At 39.9% G+C, this 14,104-nt stretch overlaps 1 protein-coding gene across 3 annotated transcripts in view; it reads left to right on the forward strand.

Moving 5' to 3' along the window:
• Window positions 1-14,104, forward strand: part of LOC119546396 (laminin subunit alpha-1) — a 70,090-nt gene that overhangs the window by 28,290 nt on the left and 27,696 nt on the right. Inside the window, exon 1 of one of the 3 annotated variants that reach the window (XM_037852643.1) lies at window positions 12,990-13,715. The exons of the other annotated variants lie outside the window; for them this stretch is intronic. The gene's annotated coding sequence lies outside the window, so the exon portion shown is untranslated. Of the gene's footprint in view, window positions 1-12,989; window positions 13,716-14,104 lie in introns of those variants that run through there. 3 annotated transcript variants of the gene reach the window in all.

Consider the following 14,104-nt stretch of genomic DNA (forward strand, 5'->3'; position numbering starts at 1 on the left):
CTCTCTGCGATTAATCGGATGCACCTATGAAAAACAGATGTGCCAGAGGTGGGCGAGCAGTCCATCAATAACTCGGAAAACATAATTAAATTGGTGCTCTACTTTGTGCCGCTAAGTGAAGCGTTTCGGGTGCTCCGCATTGGCCTCATTTCAAAGAGCTTAATGCACAAAACAGTCAAGTTCTGGGTGGGAAGTGCATCTGTTTCTGGGTCCAATAAAATGTAAGATCGCGTGAGGTATTATAAGCATATTTCAGACTTTTTCCCTTGTACTAATTATTAAATCTGGTTATTCTTACAAGTATGCAATATTCATTAGATATATCATGCATCTTTTCCTTTGTAATGGTTATAAAATGTTGTTATATCTTAAATGCCTTTGTTGTATTTTAAGCACCTTTTCCCTTATAATGGTTATTAAATCTTGTTCTTCCAACATTCATTAGTTATATTCAAGTACCTTTTTTCGTTTAAAGGTTATAAAGTCTTGTTATATTCTATATATTCTTCTAACAATGCAACATTCATTAGATATATTTCAAGCACCTTTTTTTCTAGTATTGGTAATTAAATCTTGTTTTATTTCAAATATTCCACCAAGTATGCAACATGCATTTGTTATATAATCAAAACTCTATGCATATTAAGCTTTGCTCAATTATCTCCAAACATAAGACTCAAACATTAGGCCACAAAATTACAATTTTTCTTGAGGCCATCATCGCTTCAAATTCAACTCATCCATCATACAAAATGCATTACATACACTCTATTGTAATGGGATATTTTTGTTATCCAGTTCTCCTTGAAGTCGGTTTTTCTATCTTTTTTAACACCATTTACAGACCGGACAATGGGCAAAAACCCGTCTCAAATAACCTCTTGGTTTGTTATGAAAACCAAAAGCGGCTGCCTAGAAGATGGCCTGGTGGGTTTATTGAGTTGTACTTGAACAAGAACTCGGATTGCATAACACCCTGAATGGCTATTCTTTTTATTTAAATTTACTTTTGTAAGCGATATTCTCTGCGGTTTTTTTTCTTGTTTCTCGGTTTTCTAATTGTTTGTCAGTCATCTCTTCGTACTTTGGGTAGTTGGCCCTTGGCTATTCTCTACCTTTTTTCATCTTTAGTGCGGTTTTCATTTATCCACAGTCATTCTACGAAATTTATGGCATTTGGGACTTTACAGGAGTCTGAACTTCTAGTGCTTTTTGTCGACCCAGTGATGGTCCTAACAATAAATTTCATAAGGTTTGTAAAGAAAAATGTAGTAGACCTTTTAAATGTATTGCCTTAAAATGTAAACTTCAAAACAAAACTATATTTTGTTCAAAAAATACATCAAAAATGTATAACGAAAACTAATTTATTTAAAAACGTTTCAAACTTTCTACAGTTTAGCGTTTATAATAAAGGCCTCTGATCATTCACATTCAAAACTAGCATTGTCATTTTTACGTTATGTAAGAATTTGTCACATTAATATCTTTTTTATAGTACCTAGTAATACCAAAGCACAATGGTTAAAAAAAATAACCAACCCACGCAATGGTTAAAAAAATCTCAAGAATTATCTTAGCTTACAATTTCTGATGATCTGAACTAAGAAATTGTTTTATGAAAAATTTATTTCCTGTCACATTCTATTAGAATTGTAAAGAGCCCTTATAAATAGTTTTTAAATATGGAAAAAACTAAGTTGAAAATGGCGATAAGGTCTATAGCTGGCAACTAAAAAGTAAGAATAAAATTCTATTCAATACTTAGGAGCATTAAAAGACTGAACCCTAAACTCTCGGCATTAACGTTAAGTAGACTCAAAGAAAACGCCCCTGGCTATAATTCCACATTTGTATGTTGACTTGGCCAGGCACTTGGCCGCCGGCCAAGAAAGAAACCTCTAAAGCCACCATTCCGAACAGTAGCACGTGCGTTTGGACTTGAGCTCGCTGGGAATTTATAACCCACGCATAAAATTGTGCAGCTATCTAAGAAATTAAGCAGCAAACTGCGAGATACATTTAGCCGCTGGTCATATTTTGTAATCAGTTCCATTTGCCGCTCACCAAGCAGCAGCCGAAGCTGCTTTTAAGGCAGACACACTTTTGTGTTGACCACAGACTCCGGCACAGACTGCATGGAGCCACGCTGGCCTGGTGTCCAGTTTTCAGACCAAGCCCAAGAGCCAGCCAAGCCAAGCCAGGCCAATCCAATCCAACCCAGCCACTTTGGCAATTCAAGCCGAGCGGCATATTTTCATGGGGCTGAGGCTCTAGTGCATTTGCTGCTGTTGTTGTTGTTGCCGCTGCGTTGACATTTTTATGGACATCGGAATGCTCCAACCGCCGACGACGACTGACTCTCAGGCGGACCCCGAAAAAAGCCATCGAAAATCGTGGCCACTTTGACTTTGCCCCCTTTTTGCCCCGTTTTTAGCCAACTGATTAGCCAAACAATTTCAAATATTTGTGTTAAATAACTTGACAATTAATTGCATTTCGTGGATGCGGTTGCGTTTGTTGTGGTTTCGATGGGCTTGGTTACTCGCATTTGCGGATAGGGGCTCCAGTCCAAATGAAGTTATACGATTTGAGAGCACATTTTGGTGCGGCATTGGCGGCGCCTTCAAAGGAGTTGATGGGAAAATGGATATTGCTATAAGTATATCGAGGAGAGGTCTACAAATATTATTGCAAACCTATTTTTGGCTAAAACAAAGCATTGGGTGTATGGAAAATATGAGAGACCTCTAAATATTTTTAGAAAAAATAATAGGTATAATGATTTGGTAAATCTTTTCTTAAACAAATTTATCTTAATCACTCCGCAACAAAAGCAAATTTAACCACAAGAGCAAACAATTCGAAACGACTCAGCTGCTAACTAGGCCTTGCAATTACAAAATTGTACTCGCCAAAAAAAATGAAGAAAAAATGTAAGTGGCGCAGTATCTTTTTCACAAAGCTGCAACAACGATGAGACTGAAAAATTGCCATGAAAAAAAAGCATCTTTATAGACAAGACGAGCCACGACTTGCTGGACAGACGGACTGTCCAAGGTAATCAAGAAGCGTCTAAATGGACAAAATGGAGCAACAACCACTGGTTTTTCGCTGTCAACGCATCATTCGAAATGGGGCATGAGGATCCGATCCTCGGAGGCAATAAATTTCAAATAATTTCCAAGCACGGACCAACAAATGTGACATAAATCGTCTGAGTAACGGTAACGGAAGCATGCAAAGCCAAAACATTGACACTAATGAATGTGGCCAACACAAATGTAATTGTCGAATGACAATTTGTTTACAATTGCCAATGCAAAACCAACACACACAGGAATTTATTACTTTGATAGACAAAATCGTATAGGGATTTCGACGAGGTGATACCCAATATATGTTTAGATATACATATAGTTATTTATAATTAAATCGATACCATGTCAAGAAAACTAAGGTATTCTATTTGGAATCAAAAACAGATCGATTAAAGAACACTGGATTTAAAGTAATAACTTAAATATACACATAATCTCACATAAATATGAAGAACTTCCAAAAAATGTAGTAATCAGATCTCAATAATTTATTAGATTTTTTAATCTTGTGGGAACTCTGTAATAAAAATATAAAACCAAAACTCTAATACCCCCATCAATGGTATAGTAAACACCGCAGAGGCTTTCAAACTGTAACCGGGTCATTATCGAAAACACTTTTTGCGGAGACGGGGCAGCAGAAGTTTGGCATTTTGATTTTCTAATTTATGGCCCAGACTTTCGCTCCAATCGAAGGCCTGTGCCTGTCTCTCGAGTGTGCCCCTACCTCTCCTAAGTCGCCACAAGATCCCAAATTGTATCTATATCTAGTTGCCTGGTTGCCATGTTTCGCTATCGCCAGCGTCCATGTCGTCGTCTGCTTCTCCTTTTTGGTCGTGGTGTGATTTTAATTGCTCTTACAAATGTTCTTCGTCGCGCATGCGCCGCAAACTTTTCGAGTGCAAATCTATGTAGCCCAGCTTCAAGCTGGAATTAGGCAAGACAAAAGCCGGAGATTTATAGCCAGGCAGCCATATGTTCGAGAGGGAATTCTGTCCTATTTTTGGGGATACTGCATGCAACGTTTTCATTTTAGCCAGCTTGTGTGGGTAGAGGCTTTAGAAAGTCCTCATGTTGGCTAGATTAGAAGGCTACTTTGGGCCCAAACGTTTGCAGAAGCTTTTAATACACAACCTAAAATGTTTGAAATATAATTATTTTAATTTAATGACTTTGCCAGTAAAAAATCGAGTAATATACCAATAAGCCACATAAACCACTGCCTCTCATAATCACTATTAATAATCATAAATGCATTTCGAGTCCCATTTTGTCAATTAACACTTCGCATCACTGCCACTGGAGTAAACAATTGGCTTAAGTACTGTAGCCACTAATCATTTTCCTCGGCGATTGCAAAAGCTCCACAATCAGTAGTAAAATGCCACCCATACGAAAAATCCATTATAAATAATCTTCCAATCGTTGACCAAAAATATTAATTTGAAAATAATATTCTCGGAGATACTTGAATGAAACCCCCAGTCAAGCGCATACAATAATTAATAAATTATTTCCAGTCAATAAACTTTTCAGTCCCCGGGCATTGCAACATATATTTTCGTTGGGTCTGCAACATGGGGATTTTGTGATTTGGTGAGGGAGGGGGAAAAAAGAAACCCGGCACCCCGCGGATGAGCAAGCGCCGCACCAAGTCACTGGACTCGCTGTGGAAGTCGCCCCATGTCAGTTCATTAGGGTCAGCCAGAGAATGGGAAACTCGGAGTACGGAGTCTCTGTCTTGGCGGTTCATAAAAATTAGTTGGCTATAAAATTAGCCTGGCTGTGGAGGAGGGTTTTCAATTCTCGTAAAATCAACACAAATTGAATTGCACTCCATTCATGGAAATCAAATTGCGTTCGCCGTCCAATATGTTCATACTTTATTGCTGCCACATTTTCTGAATAGAAATGGAATTAAAAATGAAAATAAAACGCCAAACTCAGTTCACCGACTGTCTATTAACACTCGAAAATTAAGGAAGTGAGAAGCAGGTGCGAGCCCTGTACAAATATATAACCCTCTGGGCAGGTGAGTTTGGATTTCGGTGTGACTTTTAGCTGCTCGTAAACAGAAAAGTATCTAGGAGATGCAAATGTTCTGCCAGACAGAAATCTTATTTGGGGGAGGAGGGAATTGAGTGCCAGTGACAACAAAGTGCTTTCAGTGATGGCTCCTGGGAAGTTCCGATTTCTATGGCATACCCATAAAAAAGGATTGTGTGGGAAAAATATCTTAAAGATGGGAAACTTTTCTTTTAACTTTGTATTATGAATGGTAATTAAAAGATCTTTACTTGTAGTAGGTGAAAAAAATGATGTTACTTAAAGCTTAAATTGTTTTACCTATGTTCTACGCTGTTTTAAATTCATAAACTGCCAGAAATGTCAACGCCGTATTTCTAAGTTAAGTACTTTTGATACCATCTATCACTACTTATCGCTGGCACATTTTATGCCCACACGATCATATCTTTTCCTGCGCCTCTCTAAGTTATTCCCCTTACTTTCTGGCCAAACTTTCCTTGTAGGATCTTTAAAATTCGCCATACTTTCTCCAGGGGCAGTATGTATCAGCAAGGAACCTTCTCTGAACTAAATGACAACTCGTTGGACTCTGAATCTTTGGTTTTTAGCCCGAAGACATGGCCACAAAATATTTTGGTCTTGCTTTTTTGGTTTGTGGCTTCTAACAGCACATTGATTGATTACAAAACGTGCGCCAAGCATTTTCACGGCAGCAGCAGCAGCAGCCTCAGCAGCAACAACAAGGTACGGCAATTGTTTTTCCGACTTTTCCACAATGGCATTTTCTTCATTTGCGCCTAACAATGGCATCACTTTGTCACGATTTCTGCGCTCACAACTAACAAGACACACCGGCAACATGTTGCTAGCGTTGGATTGGATGATGGTGGATCTTGGATGTTGGATTCATTGGTGGATCCATTGTGGCTGCTACCATTTAACGTGGCCGTGGCAGCCGCCGCCGTTGAATTATCACCGCGCATGTGTGACTAACCTCCCGAGGCGGTGGACAACAAAAAGCCAGGGATCTCAAAGCTCTGAACTCCGCCGTGGTCGCTTTTTCGGCTCTTCTCCAGAGCCTGTCCACGGACACCAAAGCCAGCCAACCTGCTGCTGCTGCTGTTAATGTTTTCCTCAGACCCAGTCATAATTTCAACTGCCAACCGCTGAATCCCAGCGAGGAGGACGGGCGGGAGATTCCTTTTTTATTTATGGAAACGGCAGATGGTCGCCCCATTCTCCTCCTCCTGATGATGTTGCCGCCGTGGCTACTGTGGCGGCTTTGAATTTTGACCGTCAGCAGCGGCATGTGGCACGTTAATGATCTTGTTACCCTGGAGACTCGACTCCGTTGGACCCTTTTGCATAAAACCATTGAACGAGGTGTGCAACTAACGAGCGGTGGCTTCAGCCCCTGTTCTCAGCTTCAATTTGAAAGCTACGAGGTGTGAGATGATGAATCTGTGAGTCATTAATAGCTGGGAGGAAAGTTCTTTACACAGAAAATATGAATGGTGTCTGGGAACTTAACAACTAATTGTATCTATTTTTATGAACATCATGTTAGGTATTACTTTTCCAAAATAAAAACATATAAGACAGGTTCCTTAAATAGTGAATTAATGACTAAACTACCATATAATTTCAAACAATTTCAGAAATGGGTGCTTTACGGAGGTGGAATTCCATCACAGCGGACGTAGTTATTAACCCAATTATTATTATGACCACATTAATCACACTTCCCTTAACAAGTTCTAAAAATGTACAAATAAGCATGGTGAATTTTCCCTATAAAATGATCGCCTTCATGGCAGCTCCCCTTTAGAACTTTGATCATTTATAAGGCAATGCATTTCTAACGTGTTTCATGCTTTGGACGATTAGCACATCCCATGTTGCGGTTTCACTTGAATTTGTTTAGACTGCTGCACTTCCGTTTGGCGGCTGTGATTTTGTGTGCCAGCTGCTGCTGAAGTCATCTGACTATGAAAGACCCACAACATCATCCACATCCACATCCGAGATTCAGATCCAGAAACAAACAGACACGACACGTCATCAACTTGACATTTAAATTGTGCTCCTGATAAAGTTGCCAACATTTTTATGACACAGCCAGGGGAAAAGGTGGGAATATAGTCACGGATACAGTCCAACAGTTGGACATTTTGTTGCAACAGCACACAATGCAGATCTCTTGGTCGACCGTCATATTCCCATGGAGTTTTGCAGATCTTCGTGTGGTCCCAGAGAAATATATATCACGGCAGACAATTAATGTCAGCTGGGGTGACAGCTTTTTCTTTATTCTTGTCTAAGCTTTCACATGGAGATGTATCTTAAGAGATTTGCCTTGTAAACTTGTTTTTGGGCACAAGTACCAAGGCTATTTTTCACTTACTTTATATGTATCCTAAGAAACTATTTTTATAGTGAAAAAAGAAAGTTATATATATCATTGGCTGTTTTCCTTGATTAATATATACTGATAAGTAATTACCCAAGTTTCCGTTAGAACTCTTTTGTAGTTTGATCAATAATGGGATTCCCATAGCTTGAGTCATTCGAAAAAGTTTTCTAGTTCCCATTTTACGGTTATTAGAATGCTTTCAACGCATGTCAAGCACATTAAAAAGTCGTAAAATCGTATACTAAGGTAGTTACTTTTAGTACACACAACGCTGGAGAGCTGAAAGTTTTGCTGTGCCATTAGTTTTATATGTCCGGGTGGGGAGAACTACTCCGGTGATCGCCGAGACATGTCAAATGCATTTAGATAGTGATTGCATTTTGGCCCAGAGCATGGCTTCTTTCTATCTCTTTTCTTTGGTGGGCGTTACCATCTCGCGGACTTTCCCGCGATGCGTCCAATCAATCACCATTTCTCAGGCTGCACGCAAGCCAAAGTAAATTCGAGGCGTTTAATCAATCCGGCCGTGTAAATAGTATGCCTCCCTCGATCCCCCAGTGGGATCCCAAAACCATCCCACCATCCTTCATCGCCATCCGCCTCGTTGCGTGTGTTGACACTTGAAAACGTAAATCACAAGTGCAATTAACAAGGCAAACGGCCAAGATCGTCAAGCAATCCATTTGCAGTTGGCATCGCCAACGGAAATTGTTGTTTGCTCAATAAAAGTAAATTGCAATTAAACAAAATTGCTAATTTCAATGATGACAGGCGCCATAAATTGGTGGCTGTTTGGGCGGAATATTGTTACAAGATGGTAATGGATACAGATAAAGGCAGAAGAGGAGCTGTGGACTTTTCATTTTTAACAGTTGTCTATTTCGGTAAAGTATCCAATTTAAAAAACGATTACATTTATGGTGCTTTAATTTACAAGTCGGTTTTAAAAACGTTTATACCTATGTTATTTTAATTAGGAAACTTCTGTTTTTAAATGAAAAGGTATTTTATTTACAAATCCATTTAATACTACTTTAAAAGTACTTAGCTATTGTATTTTAATTGCTCTTACTTATCTCGCCTAACCACTTTTTTAATCTTGAACATATATTTTTAGCCAAAATTTCGGCTATGATAAACTTTCACCCCATAGCAACACGTTCTCTCACTACTTAAAACAAAGATTTTGCCGCCAATTTTAGCAAGTTGAAAAAAATCAATTAAAATCAAGACGACAGATGCCGTCGCACCAAAAAAAACAAGAGAACCGCAACAAGCAAAGCCAACATTTGGCCAACGTCAAAATTTAATGCATTTGCACTTGACACGCAAAGGAAGTTGCAACAGTTGCAACGGCGGCGATGCAACAGTTGCAGCCACCAAAAAAGTTGCCCCTGGCCAAAAAAACACATTGGCTAAAAATGGGGAAAAAAGAGGAGAAAAGCTGGCTGTGGAAACAAGATCAAAAGGTCGAAGATTGCGCTAACCCGAGGACGCCCACTTTTTCGCACGCTCCACGCCGGATACGCGGATACGTGTCCATAGATAAACATGGTGGATGTGTGCCCGGGTTTAATCTACAAAAGTGCCTGGCGAGGCTGCGGATGGAACACCGAACAAAGAGATATCCTAGGGGGCGATCAACCTCGGAGTTAGAAATTGAAAAACTCTTAGAGCCGCCGGTGAAATTCTATCATCAACAGGCGCTTTGGGTTAGAATCGAATGAAAATTCAAAGGAAGGAGGGATTAGCAGTTAGGGTTTATAAAAATATCAGCTCGTTAAAAGAGGGTTGTCATGTGGTGTGCTGAAAATAAAAAGCTTGAGAAACATAGCTTAGATGGTGTTTTATAATTTAAAGTTCAATGGATTTCACAAGAAAAGCATTAACCTTTATGAACCTCGATACTTTAGTTTTATTTTGGTGATTTTTCAATCAAATACCTTATTTAAATTTCTTCATGTTCATACAATGAATATTCTCCATAAATGTCCCTTATTGTAAGTTCGCTATTTCAAGCAGGTGCCACACCCTATAATATATACTTTTAAAGAACTCCTGACAACCCTGGTGAAAGCCATGCGTAGCAGCCCATTCAGCTGGTATCTTCCTGGACAGGCCGAAGCCAAAACAACCAATAAATAGTATCAATCACAAATGATCGCAAACGAGGAGGCCTCGGCTGCACCCAGCGGCACTCAGCTGGCCAAACTTGCAGCTGTCTGTGGCCAAGGAACCTTCCCTCCCATACCCCATCCATCCTTTTGCGATCTTGGGCTTAGCACAACAAATAATGATTCATGCGAGAAAAGTAGCGGCAAGAACAGGTTCCAAAGTTTGGGGAGAAAGGGTTGGCAGACCTTGCACCGAGAGCCGGCTCCAACGATCCCATACCATCCCATCCCAAACGATCCGATACGATCCTTTTGCGGCACATGTGCAGTGCATTGGGACTCCGGCATTATGGTTCAATAGGTCAACGATGCGTTGAATGACGACCGAGGACTCCGAGAATGGGAGGCCGTAAAAGAAAAGATCATTGCATGAAAAATTACGGTAAGGCACGTCAATCGTCAAACCGATCTACCAAACGAGCCATGTAATGGACCTCGAGAACGAGAGTTCTCCTGGAGAGCAGGAGTAACTGGAACGTATTCCAAACTCCATAACCGATTGCGATCGCAGCAAATCAGAGAAAAGTTGTCTTAAGCGCGACTCGCGTCCGTTCTTCTTCTCCAATAAGCAATGAGAAATGGGGAAATGAGAAATGTGTGTGCTTGTGTGTGTCGGGACCACCAAGGGGAATTTGGGAGACGAGATCGACGCGAAAGGATGGGGTTCGGTTCGCAGTTTGTCAAAAAGATGTTGGCGTTTTGATAATTTGCTGCACAGCTTAGAAGCCTATGTGTAGGATTTCCTGTTTGCGACCCAAGTATTTTCTCCATTTTCCTTGTTGTTTTTTTATAGCTTTTCTTTCACTCTTCTCGCGGGACCGCAACAAATCTGCGGCTGATTTAAATCTTTGCATTTACTCTTTGTTACCTTGCAGTTAGAGGTTTATGAGATATGCACGTAGGGGTCTGCGAGTATGTCAGATTTTATTTGATATTTTACTAGGCCTGACTTTGAAATTTCTGGCGTAAAATCTCTTAAGTGATTTCCTCGTTAGGTTTAAGAACAGATGGGATTGGATTATATTTTCTCTAAAAAGTTAAGTATTTCAATGCTATTTTCTAGCATCGTGTTCAAAAATTGGTAACCTTTTGAAAGAAATGAGAACACAAGTGCAACCATTTGACCTTGTTTTTCTACTTCACCCCAAAGCAGTGGCCATGATTTCAGAAATGCCTTTACCTATTTATAAGCATTTCTTATGGGCTTTAATTGTTTCAATTGTAATTTTGGTGGGCTGCCGATAAGATCAACAAAGTGCTTTATTTTCGGCTGCACTTCGGCACGTGTTGCTATGTAGACCAGAGCAATATCTGGTTCCAGATCAACTCCCCCACCATATCAATCCACTTCTGGATTCGTCTGAAAAACACACCCTAACAATGTAGCTGTGGGGTCCCCTAAGCGCATTTAGCATACGTAATTTTCATCCATGGATGGCTAATTAAGTTTTCTGCGTTGTCCGTAGCAATTCGGCGGAAAAGAAATCACTGAAATGTTAATACCAGGCTTTTCATTATGCGGCGCTCGTCCGATTATAGCCCATAATTTAGAGCAAGTTTTTCGAACTTTTCCAGTATTTTGTCTTTTTGACATTTTTATAGCTCACTTAGGCGGAGCCTAGCTAATTGGTGACAAAAAGGTTACGAAACCCGACGAGCCACATGTGAACCACTTTGGCGCAGTGATCGTTTGGCTCTTTAAAATGCCTGGCACGTTTCCAAGACGATTTGCTATATTGGAAAAAGTAGCCGACCATCAGAAGATCGAAGAAGAAAGGAAAGAAAAATGAATTTTCCCGCTGCTCTCTGCACACAGAATGCGGACACACGCAGTGGACTCGAAGTTGGACTTGAACCGGCTGCATTTTTATTTTTTTTGCCATTTTTTATATATATAATTTTTTTATTTTTTTTTTGCTCAGTGCGGCGGCAATTAAAATATTGACAGTTGTGTTCATAAGAGAGGAATAATAATTTGAGTGTGTTAGATTTCAAATGCATAAAGCTTATGGCCATCATTTGTCGCGGGCCCCTGCTGTGGGTTTTTGGTTCTGAATCTTTGGCTTGGCCAGAAACGAAAGGTTAACGCGACATGTTCATGTGACAATATCGGGAAAACTGCCGGCACAACTGCCGGTCCGTCGAAAGTCCAGACTGTCCCGTCTGAAGCGCATAAATAACTGCGTTTGTGACATGGAATGTCTGTTTCGACCAAGTGTAAAAGGCCCAGTCGTAGGCCAGATCTCACTGCCCGCCAGTCTGGCCATGTCTGGTGCGGATTGCCGGGATTGCCGGAGTATCTCAGCCTTGGTAGCTTAGTAGCAAGGTGCGGTGCCCATATGCAGACAACCCAAAAGCTATTTGTAGCTTGTAGCTCGCTGGCTGATTATGGAAAAATTGCTAGATGTTTTCCTTGAGTCGGTTTCTTGTTAGAGTTTTCGCAGCCTCGTCTCTAGATTCTTCATCTTTTACTTTTCTCCATTGCATCATGGGGATGAAGAAGCTACTTCGAAGAATTCAGTGGGTTGCAGTCGGATACATAATATTTTGTTGGTACATAATGGCATTTGGTTTAGATCACTGGGGATTTATAGGCAATCGCAGATGCAATCATCTCTGGTTGAGGAAAGACTGCAAACCGAAAAAGACTGTTTAAGTACAGCAAACATATAAAGACCAAAAAAGTAAATTATGTATTATACTGCTTTTTTTAGAAGTGTTTTTAAAGGATGAGATTTCGGAATAGAGCTTTTTAAAGCAACTTTACCCTCCAATATAAATGTTATGCCCACGTGTGAATTTTTTCTCGGTTTTCCGATAATACTTTTGTAATACCTATTTTGATTTTGAATATTGGGCTTGTCTGTAAAAGAAAATTATTCGTACTTGCAACAAATGTTGCTAAACTTCAGCAACATTCTGCACCGCTTGCAACATGATCAATAACTTCATACCTTTTTTTCATCTTATCGGAATGATTACTATTCAGACAATATACAAAATCCTAAAATATAAACAAGTATTCAAATATAAAGCGAGACAATTGTGTAACCCTAGGCAAAACCCCAAGTTATAATAATCTACTCCAACAGGTGAAAGATCCAGAGCTCCAAAGAGTATACCCGGCTAAGAGAATTAAAAGGGAGTATTTCTGGCGAAGAGAATGTAAAGCGCACGAAGACTGTTCGGGTTTCTCCACCGAGCGGCAAGAAAAGACCCCAACATCGCGATGGAAACTCGAAAAGTCGAATCAGTTGCAATGGGACGACGCGCGCGTTTGGATTCATGGAAATCGGCGGCGATCGCGATCGTGGGAAATTGTTAAAGCCCCCAGTGCAGAAATAAGTCCGAGGAAAAGACTGTTTTCCTCTGTATTTTGTATTTTTCGGATTTTGTGTGTTGTGTGCAGTTCTAAAGAAATGGCAAAGAGGAGAAAAATCGATTCAGCACTAAAATGTTGACATTGATTTTCGTGAATTTCGATTGATTTCCACCGGTTCGCCGTGCACGTTCGGTAGATCAAGCCAGGCCAACAACAAACAGGGAGTTGGCTGAGAGCGATTGGACGGATTGATTGCTTGATTGATCTATTTTTGCACTTGATTTGCGACGCACGCGCCGTGAACGCGACGTGACTGGCGCTTCACTCCACCTGAAGTTGAAGTTGCAGTTGAAATCCATGGGCCCCACCTCGTCCACTTTTCTGGCCCCCCAACACCACCGATTCGCCTTTTGTCGGGGGCAATTATGTTGATTTGTGCACCGCATCGTCGATTTCCCAACGTTGATAACGAAAAATTTGCAATGCAAAGAAAGAAAATTGATTTGATGATCGCCCATCTTGGCGCGATATCGCTTGATCGTGACACGCCCACTATTTGATTATAGCAAATGTGTATGTGGTTTAAAAAAAAAAGTGATCATTAACCAAAAAAAGAAATCAAGAATTTATTTAAGTGCCAATACAAAAATATATATTATGTGAAAAAGCCTAGCAAGGTGAATAATAGTGAAAAAAATTTTATGTGATCCTTCTATGTTGCAATATTTTGGAAAGGAAATTATATTAATATGATAAAATGTTGAAATTAAAAACAAGCTTTGACATTGTTTTTAGACTACTAGAATTTTATTTCATGGATTGAAATTAATAGTTGTCTTTTACCTGAAAAGATTTATTGAATGTTTCCTATATATTTTGATGTGGATATTAAAGCCCTTTTAGATTTTTTTTGCCATATGAAACTTCTCTTAAAGGTTCAAATTTTCGATTTAAAGTTACCCAAGGCATTATCTTGTTATATTAGACGCCTCTGCGTTTATGGATTTACATTTGTAATCACCATCACATGGGGTTTAGTAACCAGCTAGCCAGGCTAAAGAGACAG

Source organism: Drosophila subpulchrella, chromosome 2L, assembly GCF_014743375.2.
Source record: "Drosophila subpulchrella strain 33 F10 #4 breed RU33 chromosome 2L, RU_Dsub_v1.1 Primary Assembly, whole genome shotgun sequence".
Lineage (NCBI taxonomy): Eukaryota > Metazoa > Arthropoda > Insecta > Diptera > Drosophilidae > Drosophila > Drosophila subpulchrella.